The sequence below is a fragment of the Pseudorca crassidens genome, chromosome 2 (genome assembly GCF_039906515.1).
Source record: "Pseudorca crassidens isolate mPseCra1 chromosome 2, mPseCra1.hap1, whole genome shotgun sequence".
In the NCBI taxonomy this organism is placed as follows: Eukaryota; Metazoa; Chordata; class Mammalia; order Artiodactyla; family Delphinidae; genus Pseudorca; species Pseudorca crassidens.
The window spans coordinates 110,851,348-110,868,648 of record NC_090297.1 but is presented as its reverse complement, the minus strand read 5'-3'; the positions used below and the strand labels follow the sequence as shown (position 1 = coordinate 110,868,648).

Below are 17,301 nucleotides of genomic sequence, written 5' to 3'. Positions count from 1 at the left end.
TCTGTAGGGACTAAACTACCCCTTTCTTCAGCCGGGCTTCTGGGACCCACTGGATCTGTATCCCAGTTCAGTGCCTGAGGGTCGATGGAACTAGAACTTACCTTTTACTAAACCAAATCCGGACTTAGAGTACTTTTTGCCTCCCTGCTCTAAGGAGCTAGCCACTCCTATGAGTGCAGAGCTTTCGGTGCCATTCGCCGGCCCAGGCACTTTTCCCCTTCATAAAGGTATGGTAGCCTCCTTGGATTCTTCCCTAGCATCAACTTCCCTCCACACACAAGGTGTTAGTTCATAGGGCTGGCCCTGAAGTGGAGATGGAGGCATTGATGGTGGGTGGGTGGCATGTGGATGCTAACTGAGCTAGCTATCAGCCTTTTCTGCTGCTGTCATCTGGAGAATCAGGTAGCCTTCCGAGAACCAGTTTTCTCATTTCTAATAAATGATTATTTAGAGGGCTTTTGTGTGCGTGTGAAGAGAGCAGGGAGATGCTTAACGTAGTGTGTTTCAGCAAAGGAAAAGAGTAGTGCTTTCAGGCCAGACTGAAAGAGATTTGAACTTGCAGCAGCTGGAGTAAAAGCCGGTTTAACAGATCTGTGTTGGGAGAAGAGCTGATGCTTTTGAGTTTTTAAAACATTTTTCTCTCAAAATTATTTTTAAAAAAGACAATGCATGCATGTGATACAAAGTGAAAAGAAGTCTCTCTCTCTCTCACCTGTGTTCTCCAGCCATCCAGTCCCCATCCCAGTACAGATGACTTCTGGTTGTTTTCTTGCAGCAGCGGGCTGTCTATATGTTGTTGTCTGTATGTTGGAGATTATCCTATTTGGGAGTTTAGTGCTAACTTTACTGCTCCTTCTTTGATACACTGATTTAAACTCTTCCTTGAGATAACCATTTGGATTCATATTTTTGGTGTTGGAGCAGTCTCGGTAGGGTATTGTCCTGTAGTAGCATTTCTGTTGGTGCTTGGTTGGGAAAGAGGCTACTGCTGGAGCTGGTAAAGGTGGTGCTTTGGACAGGCTTAATATATTTTGAGCGAAGGCCCACACCTGTTGGAAATGGTGCTGCTTTTTTGTGACTGATATTCAGTCTCTGACTGTTTTGGAATGGGCTGGGTCAAGAATAGTCTTTCCTTGGGCTTTTTAAGCAGGTGGGCTGTATAAATAACGAGTTAATGGGAGTACTGATTTGGTAGTACTGTGTTCCGTTTTAAGAGGAATACAGTTTTTTAGTCTAGTGGCAGTGGTAGTCATCATGGTAAGGAATGAAGTAGATAAGTATTAATTAGCAGGAATCAGAAGGCTGGACCTTTAGGCTGAGTGACCCAGTTTGAGAAGAGGTGAGGCTTATGGACTTTTGTCCTGCCTATTCCTGACTTGAGAACACTTTTGATGAGGTGAGAGTGATGAGTAGCTGACAGCAGAATCCATCTTTTTGACACTGTGGTTTGCCTTCCCTGCCTATGTGTGATGTCTGTTAACTTCCTGTTTAGAGGCAGTCCCAGTAGGGTCTGAATAGAGGCTACATTCAAATACTTGTCTAGGAACAACGTTAACCAGGTTCCCTGATCAGCACTTCAGATGTAAGTTATGGCAGTAACTTTTACTGCTGTGTTTAGCGTAAGGCCGTAGGGTGGTGGGGAAGGGAAACGTGAGAATTCTGTTCTGAATTTCAGTCTTAAAAGTACATTCAAAAGTCTGTGTGCTGCCTGCCTCCCCTTTTTTGGACTAATGTCTCTCCTTACCACCCACCACCCCCACCTTCCCCCCACCCCCACCCAGATCTCCAGGTTGGGTTTTGTTTAGAGAACAGCAGTGTGGAAGAAGAGTCAGTGTGTCAATAATAGTATCCTAATCTTCTGCTGGGACTTCTGGATTAAGTGTTATCTCGTATGTTGTATGTAAACTAGGCCTGTTGTTATTTTAATTTAATTTAATTTATTTATTTTTGGCTATGTTGAGTCTTCCTTGCTGTGCGAGGGCTTTCTCTAGTTGCCCAGAGCCAGGGCTACTCTTCGTTGCAGTGCGCAGGCTTCTCATTGCGGTGGCTTCTCTTGTTGTGGAGCACAGGCTCTAGGCATGTGGGCTTCAGTAGTTGTGGGTCGTGGGCTCTAGAGCGCAGGCTCAGTAGTTGTGGCGCACGGGTGTAGTTGCTGCAAGGCATGTGGGATCTTCCTGGACCAGGGCTCGAACCCGTGTTCCCTGCATTGGCAGGCGGCTTCTTAACCACTGTGCCACCAGGGATGTCCCTCTTGTTTCAATTTACTGATTCTTCCTTCCTTCCTTACCTCCCCCACCCATCAAGCTGAAGGTGCATATTTAGGGGAACAGCAGCTGTGCTGTCCTGGTTTCTAGACTCTGGAGCTTATGCCATGTTAGCCACCTCATTGGGAGTCATGCTGACAAGTAGCCCCTCTGCACTCAGCTCAGGATGCTCATTTAGTTCATTGAGAAAAGCCAAACCAGCTTTGGTTGATTAAAACAATTGCTCGATAAATCATGATTTGAGCCATACTGGAACTGAAGGACTTTCTTCTCCAGACCACTTGCAGTACTTAAAGCTCTGCTTCATTACATATTAAGGCACAATAGCCAGGCATTTTCTGAGACAGTTTAGAGGGGAAGAAAAAAAAGACACAGAGTCAGATTGACTATAAATCTAGTCCTGGCATAAAGCTGTTCACCTTTTGCTCAGGAAAAATCCAGCCTATCAGGCAGTGCCACACGAAGTTGCAGTTCTCTTGCATTGGCTAAGCAAGCAATCCTGGGAATTGGATACATAAGGAAGTTCAGCTTCTGTTGAAAAGAACTGGCTTTGGTGGGGGGAAGCTTCTGTTAGCCATATAGTTTATCTTCAGTAATCCCTGTGATGTTTTTTCTGTAGGTACTGGTTGGGGATTTTGGTGGCTCCAGAGTCCGTGAAGCAGAGAGCCTCCTATATTTGCGTAGTAGTGATGAAAGCCTCTGAAGAGTAGATTTGATTTGAAGTGCTCCTTCTTCATGTTCCATCTTTTACCTTCTCTTTTATGGATATATGAAATATCCCTATACGGTTTGAGTTTATTCAGTAGGAAAGGAGTGACCCAGGGTCATTAAGGGCTTAACCAGTCTGATATACTTCTAGATGGTATCTCAGTAATGTTTGATGTCTCCCTTATAATCCTCTGGTGTTTGCCGTAAGTTGCCATCAACCGGCAAGACGCTATCAAGAGTTCTGGCTTGTACCAAAAGCAACAGATGAATGAGGACACATATTGTGTTAATTTTGAGGTATGAAATGGTCAAATCCCAGACCTTAAAGAGTCATAATAATTGCAGAAGCTTCTTTGACTACATGTGAACTTAGTTGTTATTAATACTAACAGTAAACTATTAAGGAAAATGACAATACTTTGGCATTCCTGAGCCATTCTCTTGTTTTTTTTTCACATCTGGCTAGTATACATTTTTAAAAGTAATTCAGTTACTTGAACCTGAAAGCCATGCTTTAAGCCTCCTAATAAAGCTTTCTTGATCTTGTCTCATTTATGGGGAAGGTGGAGTTTGTAATCTACCAAAAAATAGGCTGGATATTAGGATTTAGATTAGACTTTAGGATTAGTAAATTCTCATTATGGTTGTGAGGGATTAGAAATGTTAATTGGAGAGGTTGTGCATCTCTAACCTAGAAGGTAGTTATAAAGTTAGCTTCTTGAGGATATTTAAATTCAGACTTCCTTGGAGGGAGTTTGTGGGCTAATAAGTGGCAAATTGGAATAGCAGAACACAAGCGTAGAGAGTCTAGAAATCCCGGGTCAAATCCTAGCTTTACCATTTATTTGATACAGGCTTTTGGGTAAACCTCCTAAATTTTTTTTTTTTTGGCCGCGTGGCTTGTGGGATCGAACCCAGGCCCTCAGCAGTGAAAGCATGGAGTCCTAACCACCAGACCACCAGGGAATTCCCAAGCCTCCAAATTTTTGAACTCCCGTTTCTTGCACAGTAAAAGCCAGTCTTTACCTTGGGCTCTAAGGTCTTACATGATCTGCCTCTCCCTATTCTTCTCTTTTTGATCTCCTGTCATCCTCCCTTTTGCTCACTCCATTCCAGCCACATTGACTTGTTCCTTAAGTGCATTAGCCACACTCTATCTCAGGACCTTTGCACTAGTTATTCCCTCTAGTGGGAAATAACTAGTTTTTCCCACAGAGATAATACAAATGACTAATTTTCTTACCTTCTTCAGTCAAGCCTTTGTTTAAATGTCACCTTTTCAATGAGACTTTATCCTACCCCTATTTAAAATTTCACCTTTAGCTTCCACCCCTCACTTGTAATCCTTCTCTGTTCTTTCTTTTTCATACAGCACTTACAGCTTTCTAACACACTTATTTGTTACATTTATTGCTTATTGATTCCCCTGGTATGATGGAAGGTCTATGAAAGCATGGATTTACTCTGGTGTTTTGTTTAATGCCTAGTGCAGTGTTTGGCATATAGTTAATACTCAATAACTATTTCTTGATCAAATAGGAATAATAATAACTTTTCCAAACTTCGTATTTGTTTATAACAAAACTATGAAATGTGGTATGATACAGGATATTAAAATGTTTTTTGAACTTTGAAGCATTATACAAATAACGATGATAAAATGATTGCCTTCCCATTGAAATGGTAAATAACACTTGATTATGGAAAAAAAATCTTCATATATATTCACATATATTATCACATCTCCTAAACTCCAGCCCTCTGTTTCCAGTTGTCTACTTTGTGCTAGACATATCCATCTCTGTATTCCATTGGTACCTCAAGCTCAGCATTTTCATCATCTATTCCCATTTTGTGATTCATTGAGTCACCTAAGCCAGAAATGAGAGCATCATTGTCAATTCTCTCTCTCTCCCTTATCCATTACTTTCCAAATATTTCTGAATCTATACCTTTTTTCTGTATCTCCGTTGCGGGTCTCCTAATTCAGGACCACAGCAACTCTTATTTGGAATATTGCCATGATCTCTTACAGTTCTGTTTGTTTTTAGTCGTTTCCTTTTAAACTCTCAATCATATTCTCTTCAGAATAGTCTAATGGAGATCTGATTATTCTACTTGGCCTTCTCAAAGGTATTCAATAGTTTCCAATCATTTAAAGGTACTCTGCATAATATCAAAGCCCCTTTGTAAATCTTGACCTTTGTTTTTCTATCCAGCCGTACTTTTCTCCCTTTACAGTTTATACATGAGCAAATACAGTTCTTTTATTTTTTTAAAAAATTTATTTATTTTTGGCTGCGTTGGGTCTTCATCGCTGTGTGCGGGCTTTCTCTAGTTGCGGTGAGCAGGGGCTACTCTTCGTTGCGGTGTGTGGGTTGCTCATTGCGGTGACTTCTGTTGTTGCAGAGTACGGGCTCTTGGCACACGGGCTCAGTAGTTGTGGCTTGCACGCTCTAGAGAGCAGGCTCAGCAGCTGTGGTGCACGGGCTTAGTTGCTCTGTGGCATGTGGGATCTTCCTGGACCAGGGCTCAAACCCATGTCCCCTGCATTGGCGGGCTGACTCCCAACCACTGTGCCACCAGGGAAGTCCTCTAAATACAGTTCTTTTAGTTCCCAGATCAGCTACCAAATTTCATCTCAAATGCTGCTGTCTCTGGGAAGCCTTCCTTGACTTGCCCAAAGAGACTTAGATATGCTTTCTTCTTTGATCTCACTGTAATTTATAAATATTGCTTGTCTCCCCCAGTGGTCTGACAACATTCTGAAATAAAGAGATAGCATGTCTTTTTACTTTTGTGTCTCCAGTGCCTATCATGGTGCCTGTCACCCAAAAAGTATTTTAAAATATGAATAATTCTGTGGGTTGAGAAAATGCTGCGTACATTTAGAAGATGCCCTATTTGTTATGTTCTGGGAGCAGAAGAACAAGTTTGGAGTCTTGGTTCTTTTTATCATCTGTGTGACCTTGGTTGAGTCACTTAAAGTCTCCAAGCCATAGTTTTCTCAGCGTAGAAATGAGGATCAGTAACTGCTTTATCTGTTTAACTAGGTCTCTTTGTCAGTCAAATGAGATTATGCATGTAAAGATGTTTTATAAGCTAAAACACTGTACAGTTGTTAGTTATTATGTACTGACACAAGCTGAGCTTTTCTCACAACTCATTTTTTCTTGTTTATATTCATGTAAGGCCCTTTTTATCACTGAAACCATAAATACTCTTCTACAACATGTGTTCTGTTCATATCCATTTTTATCAGTAGGTGTAGTGTGTTCCTGTATATCATTCTTTTTTTTTTTAAATACTATTTATTTGGTTGCACCAGGTCCTAGTTGTGGCAGGCATCTCCTTAGTTGCAGCTCGCCAGCTCCTTAGTTATGGCATTTGAACTCTCAGTTGCAGCATGCATGTGGGATATAGTTCCCTGACCAGAGATTGAACTTGGGCATCCTGCATTGGGAGTGCAGAGTCTTATGCACTGTGCCACCAGGGAAGTCCCCCTATATCATCTTAAATGTGGCAAATTTAAAGCCTTTCTCAGTCCAGTGGATTAAAAAGTTTGCAAAATCCTGAGAAATTACACTTCTCAGGGAGTATTTCAGTCATGGATTCTGTAATTTTTCCCTCAGATTTTAAAAAATTGCATTTTTGCAACTTTTGGAACTTGAAGGGAATTTTTAAAATTATTTATTTATTTAATTTATTTTTGGCTGCGCTGGGTGTTTCTTGCATGGGGGCTTTCTCTGGTTGCAGCGAGCAGGTGCTACTGTTCATTGCAGTGCATGGACTTCTCATCGTGGTGGCTTCTCTTGTTGCAGAGCACGGGCCCTAGGTGTGCCGGCTTCAGTAGTTGTGGCACATGGGCTCAGTAGTTGTGGCTTGTGGGCTCTAGAGCTCAGGCTCAGTAGTTGTGGCTCATGGGCTTAGTTGCTCCGCGGCATGTGAGATCTTCCTGGACCAGGGCTCGAACCGTGTCCCCTGCATTGGCAGGCAGATTCTTAACCACTGCGCCACCAGGGAAGTCCCTGAAGGGAATTTTTAAAATGTAAATATAAACTCATTTGTTGAGCACTTTCTTTGTGTAAGGCTTTATGCTATTTAAATTCTTACAGTAACTCTTGTGAGGGAGATATTATGATCACTTTACAGATGAGAAAACACAATTCCCAGAGAGGTTGTCATTTTGCTAGAATCTCAAAAATTAATAAAAGTGGTGAATCCAGTATTTGAACAACTCTGCCTGACTCCAGAAGTTGTGATCTTACCATTCTCCTAACACTTCTTATAGAGTTTTGTTTTGCCTTTACAAAAACAAAACAAACAAAAGAAAGATAGTTTTCCTCAATATTAATAGGTCTTATATGAAAATATAATGTCAAATAGGGTTTTGAAAAATTCTGCGTTAAGTTAAGGCAGATTTCTTTACAACATAATGTCCCAGAGCCTTGCGTGCCTAAATATACATTGTGTATTAGGAGTGGTAAAAGAATGGCTAAAGGATGCAAAGCTTCTGGAACTTATTTGACCATGAAAGAGCATCTCTTCGAGAAGACAGTACTGCACCTTGATATTCTGCTTCCCTGTAGTTCTTCATGGGTTGTTGTTGTTGTTGTTGTTGTTGAAGGGTTGTCACTCTTGAATGAGGGAATTAACTGCTTTAGTGTGCTGGTTTTTCAGAGAACTAGTATGGTGGCCTTAGACTAGGTATATTTTAGAAACTTCACTGGTTCGGAGGCTGCGGTTTTTTTCCATATGAATCTTCTAAGGCAAATGGCACAGCTCATCCAGCTTGGCCCTCACCTTCAGTGAGTTCTCAGGAGGATAACTGTTACTGAGCTGCTGCCCCCACCTTCTTTCATCTAACGTTCTAGGAAGCAGGAGAGTAAGGTTTCAGCTTTGTGAGTGAGCAGAATCCCTTGAGCCAGGAGCAAGAAACCCTTCCTTTCTGTAAAAATGGTAGTATCACACTAAGAAATCTGTAAAGCCCCCCATTCTTTCTCTTCTGTGAGTCATGCAGGCAGACCTGGGGATCAGAGGCAAGAAGGAACAATACCTTTGATTTTTTTCGGTCCTTTAAAGATGATACATTAGTCTTGAAATTAAAACAAAACTTTGAGAAATTTGTCCTATGTTCTTTAAAGGCATAAAGGTTACCTGAATGGTGTGCACCACTAAATAGGTTGAGCTACCAGTGAAAAACGTTGAAAATATTTCCCCAAGAGAATAACATCTTTTGGAGGGAGGGGCACTTTTCTAACCACTCTTTAACATTTATATGGCTAGATTGATTGTTGCTATCAAATGGATTGAAGCAGTTGGTCATGTGTATTGTTACTGCCCTGGACAGGTTGGCTAGAAGACCCTATATTAGATTCTATGGAAATCTGATGTGAGTAGTATGACACTCTTCTCATGTAGTAGTGTCCATGAATAATTATTATGTTACTCTAATGCTCTTCTTTTCTCATTTTATAATTCAGTTAGTAAAGAATGCTTGCTGAGTTCCTTGTCTGAGTGCATTGTGAATTTGAAAGTTTTGCTTTCTTAAGAGTATATTAAATCCAGATATTTTCTGCCAAGTGAATGGAAACTAGAATATGGGTCTCTCTTTTTTTAATATATAAATTTATTAATTTTATTTATTAATTTTGACTGCGTTGGGTCTTCGTTGCTGCGCGCGGGCTTTCTCTAGTTGCAGCGAGCGGGGGCTACTCTTCGTTGCAGTGTGCGGGCTTCTCATTTCAGTGGCTTCTCGTTGCGGAGCACGGGCTCTAGGCACGCGGGCTTCAGTAGTTGTGGCTTGCGGGCTCTAGAGCGCAGGCTCAGTAGTTATGGCACACGGGCTTAGTTGCTCTGCGGTTCCCTGCGTTGGCAGGCGGATTCTGAACCACTGCGCCACCAGGGAAGCCCAGAATATGGGTCTCTTACTGCACTAGGATTCAGTCTTAAGTTTTCATTAGCCTCCATTTTTAACTCTTCACCTTCTGCTTGGAGAGCTATTTCCCAGTTGAGTTCTGTATAATGCATTAATATTGAACTGAAAGCTTTCAAGGAGTATGGGTGACTGGAAAAGGATCTTTTACAGCTGTGCTTGCAGTGGACAGAGACATCTTAAAAATAGCAAGTGCAACTTTGAAAACCCTTGAGGGTTCAAGGGAATAGGATGTCTCTAGCTTAAATAGTGGTGTAAAATTTTTTTTTGAGATTTAATAAATTATTATACACGAAGGGGTACCATCTGTAATGAACTGTTTTGACTGTTGCATTCATACTACCGAAGTCTTGATATATATCTGGTATTAAATTGTAGGTTCCCAGTTTTGTCAGAGACAGAGTGGTAGATGTCACAGAAGAGTATAACCAAGGTTAGAATCTGAGCAGTTTCTATTTCCAGATTAAACCTTCTATTCTGGCTGGCTGAATACCTGATAATATTCACAGGAGGGAGTAAAATACAATATGATAAAGTTGTATCAAAAATTAAAACTTAGAAGTGTCTCTAGTTATGTGTGACTTCTTTGCTGTCTTCTAGATTCAGTTTGGTTGAGAGTGTGAAGATGACTGTATAAGGGGCACTTTTATGGTACAGAGGTGTATTGGAGGAGAACAGTGAGATTTTTACTCATTGTTTTATAGCTTTAAGAATTATCTGAAGAAGCCTTTGAAAGTGGTCATTTTAATTTTGTTGTTACTGGGGCTGCTTAGCACATCTTTCATGTGTTGCCGAGAGTGTCACATTAGGTTTTGCTGGTTATTCTGAAAAACTTTGCACTCTCTGTTGTTCTCCTTCAGAACCAACCATTCTTGGTGTTGTGCATACATTTAATTCTGGTGTCTGGATATGAGAAAATAGTCTAGTATTGGTACTAATCTTGGGGGTATTTTTACATAATTAGTTGAAATCTTTCCTTCTTTGGTTAAACTAGAGTTTTGGTCACTTTTAAAAGTATAGCTCTGCAGTTGGAAAGCCCTAGGTTCAAATTTCTACTTTGCTGCTTACTAGTTGTAAGACCTTTAACTTCTTTCTGCCTGGCAAATAGTAACTCTGTACCCATTAAAAAATAATTCCATGTTATTCCTCCCCTTAGCCCCTGGCAACCACTATTCTACTTTGTCTCTGTAAATTTGACTACTCTAAGGACTTCACGTAAGTAGAATCATACAATTTTTGTCCTTTTGTGTTTGGCTCATTTCATTTTAGCATAATGCCTTCAAGGTTCATCCATGTTGTAGCATGTGTCAGAATTTCATTCCTTTTTAAGGCTGACTAATATTCCATTATGTGTGTGTGTGTGTGTGTGTGTGTGTGTGTGTGTATACACACACTTTACCGCGTTTTGTTTATTTGTTCATCTGTCAACGGACATTTCGGTTGTTTCCACCTTTTGGCTATTGTGTATGATGCTGCAGTGAACATGAGTGTACAGACATCTGTTTGAGTCCCTGCTTTAAATTCTTTTGGGTGTATACCCAGAATTGGAATTGCTGGATCATATGGCAATTCTATGTTTAATTTTTTGAGGAACTGTCATACTGTTTTCTACAGTGACTATATCATTTACATTCCCATCAGCAGTGTACGAGGATTCCAATTTCTCTATGTTCTTATTACCAACACTTGGCTATTTTCTTTCTTTTTTTTTTAATTTTTGTTTTTGTAAAAGCCATCCTAATTGCTATGGAGTGGTATCTCATTGTTTTGATTTGCATTTCTCTAATGATTAGTGATTTTGAGCATCTTTTTATGTGCTTATTGGTCATTCATATATCTTCTGTAGAGAAGTGTCTATTCAAGGCCTTGCCCATTTTTTAATTGGGTTGTTTGTTTTCTTCTTGTTGAGTGGTAGGAGTTCCTTATACTAGATATTAATCCTGTATCAGATATATGATTTGCAAATGTTTTCTCCCATTTTGTGGGTTATTCTTTTACTGTGTTGATAGTGTCCTTTGATGCACAAAAATTTTTAATTTTTTAAAAAATTGTTTATTTGGCTGCACCGGGTCTTAGTTGCGGCATGCGGAATCTTTCAGTTGCGGCATGCGGGATCTAGTTCCCTCACCAGGGATCGAACCTGGGCACCCTGCATTGGGAGCACGGAGTCTTAACCACTGGACCACCAGGGAAGTCCCCAAAATTTTTAATTTTGATGAGATCCAGTTTACTTTTTCTTTTGTTGCCTATTTTTTGTGTTGTATTAAGAAATTTTTGCCAACTCCAATGTCATGAGCTTTTTCCTCCTCTGTTTCCTTCTAAGAGTTTTATACTTTTAGTTCTTACATTTAGGTCTTTGATCCATTTTGAGTTAATGTTTGTATATGCTCTAAGGTAAGGGTCCAGTTTTATTGTTTGGCATGTGGATATCCCGTTTTTCCAGCACCATTTGTTGAAAAGACAGTCCCTTCTCCATTGAATGGCCTTGACACCCTTGTTGATAATCATTTGACCATATATGCAAGGCTTTATTTCTGGAGTCTCTGTTCTGTTCCATTCATCTGTATGTGTCTTTATGCCAGTACCACACTGTTTCAGTTACTCTAGCTTTGTAGTAAATTTTGAAGTCAGGAGGTGTAAGTCCTCTGACTCCTCTTCTTTTTCAAGATTGTTTTGGCTATTTGGGATCCGTTGAGATGCCATATGAATTTTAGACTGGGTTTTTCTGTTCACATCCTTTTTTATTTTGGGCCAAACAGTATAAAACTAAACTGAATGGGATACTGTTACTATAATGTGGCAGCTGATTCCTATCACGGAGAGTTTTAATTTCACCTAGCTCCTTGGATCACAGTATTTTTCTCTATGGTATTAGAAACAAGGTTACTCCAAATAGCTTTCGTTCTTGTAAATGTATTTGTTTGTTATGGTTGGAACATTTTATTTATTGTTAAAAGTTTGGTTCAAATTTAAAAAAAAATCAAGATACACAGTGAAAAGTTTTTCATCATTGTTTCTCACCTGCTTAGTTTTTTTGTTTGTTTGTTTGTTTGTTTTTGCTGTATGTGGACCTCTCACTGTTGTGGCCTCTCCCATTGTGGAGCACAGGCTCCGGAGGTGCAGGCTCAGCGGCCATGGCTCACAGGCCTAGCTGCTCCGCGGCATGTGGGATCTTCCCGGACCGGGGCATGAACCCGTGTCCCCTGCATCGGCAGGTGGACTCTCAACCACTGCACCACCAGGGAAGCCCTCAGCTGCTTAGTTTTAAGCCCCATCATTGTTATTCCTTTCTTTTCTATCATTTCAGAGTTTTTTATATATATGCAAGCAAATGTGAGTTTATTTTTAGTTTTTCTTTTTACGCAAAAGATGGCATAGTTTTCCACGTCTTGCTTCTTTTCATTTAATAACATAGGAGATTTTTTTCAAATCCATATGTAGAGAATTTACTTTTTCTTTAAATGAAAATTTTAAGGGTGAAAATCTTTTCATGGATACCAGAACTTCGTTGGGAAAGAATATTCGACTTTATGGCTGTATACCTTTCCTATTGCCTGCAGGTCTTGCTCTTTAATAACTTTCATTGCTATTATTCTCTTAGTCAGCATTGAGTAAACATAATTCGAGTACTGCTAGGTTATTAAACTTATTGTAGGAATGCTGATTACGTAGTTCATAAAGTCTGTTTTGTAATTTCATCGGTAATCCTAAATCCCAAATTATGTCAGAAAATCCTAGGCCCTGATCAGTGATAACAGGGTTATTTTTCCATTTCCTGGAGTATAGACCCCAGGTGGTTTTCTCTCTCCTAGACTGGTTTGGTTTAGGAAAATGACAGTTAAAGAGAAAACTTGGGTCTCTTTTCCATGAGCTCTGTTTACTTTGTAACCACTTAAATCGGCTGGTTGTGGGGAACTGAAAAAGCCTGACCATTCATATATTCATATGAACATTCATAGGTATTAGGTGTTTATTGTACACCTACTGTGTAAAAGACATACACATAGGTGTTGTAGAGTATGTAAAGATAAATGATACAGCCTCAGTCCTCAAGAAGATACATAGTACAGAAGAGAAGACAGGTATTAAAATAACTGCAATACTAGATACAATGTATTTATAAATTAAGTAACCAGCATAGGAGGAACAACATATCAGCACCTTTTACAGCTTGGGTCAGAGTGTGAGTTAAGCTTACCAAATCCTGAAAATTCTATTTTCAAAACCTCTCTTTATTCCATCTATCTGTGTCTTTCCCAACTTCCGTTGTTTTAGTTTTAGCCATTGTAATTGTTTGCCCATGTCCATTTAATACCTTGGATATGTGGTTTCTTTGTTTTTGTTTTTTCTGGCTGCACTGTGCGGCTTGCAGGATCTTAGTTCCCCAACCAGGGATTGAACCCATGCCCACGGCACTGAAAGCTCCAAGTCCTAACCACTGGACCGCCAGGGAGTTCCCTTGGATATGTTTTTAGTAATAACTAACATTTACTGGGCTTTTCTATGTGCAGGCACTATTTTAAGCACTTCACATTAATTAACTTGTTTAATCCTCACAATACTCTAAAGGTAGACGTTGTGATCATTCCCATTTTACAGATTAAAAAAACTGAGGCACAGAGAGCTTAAGTGATTTGCCTAAGGTCACATACCTAGTCAGTAAAAGAGCTGGGACACAAAATCAGGAAATTTGACTGTTACGCTTAAATTCTTGAGTATTGGGGCTTCCCTGGTGGCGCAGTGGTTGAGAGTCCGACTGCCGATGCAGGGGACACAGGTTCGTGCCCCGGTCCGGGAAAATTCCACGTGCCGCGGAGCGGCTACACCCGTGAGCCATGGCCGCTGAGCCTGTGTGTCCGGAGCCTGTGCTCTGCAACGGGAGAGGCCACAACAGTGAGAGGCCTGTGTGCCGCAAAAAAAAAAAAAAAAAAAATTGTTGAGCATTATGCTGTACTCTTCGTGTGTGTGTGTGTGTATTATACAATGTTTGTCATTGTTTTAGTGGCTGTGCAATATTTCATTGTATGGATATATTTTAATTTGTACTTAATCTGTCCCCTCTGAGGAACATTTAGGGTGTTTCCAGTGTGTGGGAATACTGTCATAACCAGGGTTCCAGTGAAACATCTTACATACATCTTTATACATTTTAGTATATCTGTAGGTAAAATTCCTAGACATACAATTACTAGACCAAAGGGCATGCACATTTAAAATTTTGTTAGATACTAAATTATCTTCCAATAATTTGTATTTATATTTAATATATTCACACCAACAGGCTATGAGAGTTTCTAAAACAACTCAATTTAAATCTAAATTTGAGGGAAGTAGTGTGGCTGGACAGTGATGAGTACTGTCTTCAAGTGCCTTTGAAAGCACTTTTGTGCCTTATTAGAATTTCCTTCCTTAAATGCAGATATCTTTGGATTTTGATTATTGGCCATGTAACTGTAGCCAGTTGTTGGGAAGAGGAGTATGCATTTTAGAAGCAAATTTTACTTTTTTGAAATGTCCTTCAAACCTCTCAATTGTCAGTCTAAATGTAAAAGTTTTGACAAGTTGATTTCTTGTCACCACAATCTTTTAAAATCAGGACGACTTCAGGAATAAGGAGCATATATAGTTCCCAGCTGACTGTTCTCATGGAAACTCCTTACTGGAGTTCTTGTTAAACTCCCAGTAGGCAGAGGCAGAAAGCCAAACACTGCTAAATCAGCAGGGTTATATAGTTTTTAGGGAATGGGGATGTTAAGACAAATAAGACCAAATGCCTTTTACGACTCATTTCCTTTCCAACTAGTTTTCTGCTCATTGTTCAGTTATTTATCTTCTTCTTCATCGCATTTCTCTGTTTTTAGGGTGAAGGTGATTCGTTTTATTCAATAGATTTAAATTTTGTTTAGTGAACTTAGAACTTATTAGTAGGCCTTCACTTGCCCAGAGTAGGGGATTACCTTTGGTGGTACCATCACCCTACATACATTCTTTATTTTATCCCACATTCATGGCCTACTGGCAGCAGTAAAATGAAACAAACTTAGTTTTCGTACACATCCTTAAGCAGTGATAGGAAATTTGACTGATTCAAGGGTATGAGATGTGTTCAAAGTTACCATCTCCTTTGGAATTAAAAGAGCATTGGAGACTGTTTCATTAATTTATTATTGTTGGTGGTGATGTCTTGTTTAATTCCTACTCAGGAAGTCTGTCATTTTATTTCCAAGGAGCAAAACTTGTCTTTTAGGCCTGTTAATATCAGTTCTATTAAGTTTTGGATTACTATAATATTTCCTTCTGTTGACCAAAAGATTTAGATCCACTGCTGATCTTTATCTTCCTTATTGCTTGACACTGGTTTTGGGAAATGAAGAGGAACAGAAACTGGAAGCTCCAGATGTCTTATCATGAGTACTCCCTGTTTGTAGTGTAAGTCTAAATGAAGGCAACTGTGAATGGGGTTCTATTTTTTTTTTTAATAAATTTATTTTATTTATTTATTTTTGGCTGTTTTGGGTCTTCGTTGCTGCGTGCGGGCTTTCTCTAGTTGCGGTGAGCAGGGGCTACTCTTTGTTGCAGTGTGTGGGCTTCTCATTGCGGTGGCTTCTCTTGTTGTGCAGCACGGGCTCTAGGTGCACAGGCTTCAGTAGTTGTGGCTCGCGGGCTCTAGAGCGCAGGCTCAGTCGTTGTGACGCTCAGGCTTAGTTGCTCCGCAGCATGTGGGATCTTCCTAGACCAGGGCTCGAACCCGTGTCCCCTGCATTGGCAGGCGATTCTTAATCACTGCACCACCAGGGAAGCCCTGGGTTCTAATTTTAAAATGTTGGAAGCTTAAAGATTTTGATATTTGGGGTGAAATTTATTCTTGAAGTTTTCTTTTATCTCTTTTAGCTTAGCAAGAAATATCTTTAAACAAACCTTAATGAAGGAGAAAGGATTTCTCTTCCATTTACTAAGTAAAATTGATGGCTTTTTTTTTTTCACTTTCTTTTATGCTTTGGATAAAATTAGGTTAGGGTCACTTTTGAGACTTCACTTTTAAAGAGGTAATATCAGTAAAGAGCAAGTGCTAGTGTCTATCAGAGTAAACTCCATGGAGAGAAGAATTTTGCCTTATTCACTGTTGTAGCCCTTGCACCTAAAACAATTCCTGCCATATACTATGTAATTAATTTGTTGAGTGAACAGGAAGTAGAAAACTAAATTGTGATATCCCATAGTTGGCATTCTGTATACCATATAAGATGAATGAACTAGTTACATGTATCAACCTGGATGAATTATCAAAGGTAATGTTAAAAAAGTAAGTTGCAAAGTGATATACAAATGTATATTATATAATCCCATAAAAATTTTAAACTTGCAAAATGATATGTTTTATGTAGTTATACCTGCACACATAAAGTAAAAGTACTAAAAAACCCCACAGGGCTTCCCTGGTGGCGCAGTGGTTGAGAGTCCGCCTGCCGATGCAGGGGACACGGGTTCGTGTCCCGGTCCAGGAAGATCCCACATGTCGCGGAGCGGTTGGGCCCGTGAGCCATGGCCGCTGAGCCTGCACGTCTGGAGCTTATGCTCCGCAACGGGAGAGGCCACAACAGTGAGAGACCCGTGTACCGCAAGAAAAAAAACAAAAACAAACAAATTCAGTGTAGTGGTTACCTTTGGGGAAAGGAAGAGAGAAATAGGATTGGAATACTTAGCTTCAGTTTTGTTTTTTTTGCTTTTTTTTTTTTTTTTTTTTTTTGCGGTACGCGGGCCTCTCACTGTTGTGGCCTCTCCCGTTGCGGAACACAGGCTCCAGACGCGCAGGCTCAGTGGCCATGGCTCACGGGCCTAGCCGCTCCGTGGCATGTGGGATCTTCCTGGACCGGAGCAAGAACCCGCGTCCCCTGCATCGGCAGGCGGACTCTCAACCACGGTGCCACCAGCGAAGCCCTTAGCTTCAGTTTTATTTGTAATGTTATATCTCTTAAGCTAGTGTGATAAGTAAATGGTTGTTATATTATTCTCTACACTTTTTTGTGAATTTGAAGTGTTTAATAAAAGTAAATGAGAGGGCTTCCCTGGTGGCGCAGTGGTTAAGAATCCGCCTGCCAATGCAGGGGACATGGGTTCGAGCCCTGGTACAGGAAGATCCCACATGCCGGGGAGCAACTAAGCCCGTGCGCCACAACTGCTGAGCCTGCGCTCTAGAGCCCTCAATCCACAACTACTGAAGCCCACGTGCCTAGAGCCCTGCTCCACAACAAGAGAAGCCACTGCAATGAGAAGCCCGCGCACCGCAAGTAAGAGTAGCCCCCACTCACGGAAACTAGAGAAAGCCCGCATGCAGCAACGAAGACCCAATGCAGCCAAAAATGAATAAATAAAATAAATAAATTGAAAAAAAAA

General features: G+C 40.4%; 1 protein-coding gene across 3 annotated transcripts in view; it reads left to right on the top strand.

Annotated features, from left to right (window-relative positions):
* Positions 1-17,301, top strand: part of GATAD2B (GATA zinc finger domain containing 2B) — an 82,539-nt gene that overhangs the window by 852 nt on the left and 64,386 nt on the right. Inside the window, exon 2 of one of the 3 annotated variants that reach the window (XM_067727880.1) lies at positions 10,064-10,122. The exons of the other annotated variants lie outside the window; for them this stretch is intronic. The gene's annotated coding sequence lies outside the window, so the exon portion shown is untranslated. The remainder of the gene's footprint in view (positions 1-10,063; positions 10,123-17,301) is intronic. 3 annotated transcript variants of the gene reach the window in all.